The sequence below is a fragment of the Otolemur garnettii genome, unplaced genomic scaffold, assembly GCF_000181295.1.
Source record: "Otolemur garnettii isolate 467f Iridium unplaced genomic scaffold, OtoGar3 scaffold00071, whole genome shotgun sequence".
In the NCBI taxonomy this organism is placed as follows: Eukaryota; Metazoa; Chordata; class Mammalia; order Primates; family Galagidae; genus Otolemur; species Otolemur garnettii.
Window position 1 is genome coordinate 9,833,503 of NW_003852466.1, and position 1,502 is coordinate 9,835,004.

General features: G+C 39.4%; 1 protein-coding gene across 1 annotated transcript in view; it reads right to left on the minus strand.

The window, feature by feature from the left end:
* The window catches only part of SNTG1 (syntrophin gamma 1), a gene marked incomplete at its 5' end in the record, with an annotated part of 391,830 nt that overhangs the window by 208,699 nt on the left and 181,629 nt on the right, over positions 1 to 1,502 (minus strand). The window lies entirely within an intron of this gene.

Genomic DNA, 1,502 nt, shown 5'->3' on the forward strand with positions numbered 1-1,502 from the left:
TTAACTGATCCACCTGCATAGGCCTTAACTGAGCTCAACTGATCCACCTGCATAGGCCTCCCCAGAGTATAAGGATTACAGGCATGACTGCCCCAGGCCTCACACCATCTTACATGCTGAGGCACATGCGAGAGTTATTCTTAAATAATAAAAAGTCATCCGTTTTTTGTTTGAGGGGAAGAATTCACAAAACCAATACATTCTCATTTTTATATAAAACTAACTGTAAAACAGCCTTGTCTATGGGTGGGCATTACAATATTCCTGCACAGCTAATGTCTTCTCCTATTTGAATAATATCTTATAAATGGAATTTCCCTTCTACTGGAAACCTATACAGTCCTTAAGGCATCGTTCTCAAGATGTCACCTAACCAGCTGAGTGGGATGGAGCTACCAAGGGAGCATCCCAGCATCAGCGCAGAGGCAGTGGCAACGCTCTGCTTTCTACACTGGAGGTGAGGGAGGCCTCCAATGCTATTGTAGCTTGCTGTGGAATATGGAGAGGCACATACGGCTCTCCAATCTGTTTCCAAGATTCCGATGTGGCTCCAAATGGTAAGGGGGGGATGCCCAGGTGTGAAAAGATACAGTTCAGAGCCTTGTAGGCACACTGAACTCTCCAGTGGTTCATTTACACATGGCTTTGTGGGCTAGGCTGGGCTTGTAACAATGATATACTTTGTATAAAACAGCAATTCTGTACTCCCAAAAGTAAGATTAAAATTTTAGAAACATTACTGATAATAATAGCATATATTGGGAATTTTAAAAGAACTTAAAAGATGGTTGCCCTTAGATAAATGTTACAGGTAAGGGAAGTGAGGTGTAGATAAGAAAATAACTTACTTTTTGTAAGTTGAAGAGCATTTAAAATTGTTACCATATAAATTAATTTGTGGATTGTGTATCATTCACACAGAGCTGTCTTTGATATTTAGATTTTGATCTATGGTTACAAAACTCTTGATGTCAAGAGTAAGAAGTTTATGACTAATCAAAATTATTTCCCTTCTATGCATTAGTTTAGACTCAATTGAAATGCTAGTGGTAAACTGTGAAAATCCTGGAACTTTGAGGTTAATTAAACCAGGACTCTGGTCCTTTTCTTTGTCACACCAGCGGGGCCTGTTCACTGTCTATGGCGAATGCATCTGGCTTTGTAAACCAGGTGTTGTGCTGGGCGCCTATATATCTCTTACTCTGTAAACCTTTTTTCTTTCTCAATAAACTTTGTTTCATGTTTACTTTATAAAAATGCAGGTGTCCCCAAAGTTGAGGTACACTGAAACTATCTTATGTAAATAGCACTATAAGTTCTTTAATGCTGTATTCAAATAAACATAATTATTTTATCAAAAATTGCATTTGACTCAGTTTACTTAGATATGTGTTTAAAAACTACTTTTAAAAACTATTAGAGGGGCTTGGCGCCTGTGGCTCAAGCGGCTAAGGCGCCAGCCACATACACCTAAGGTGGCAGGTTCGAATCCCCAGCCCGGG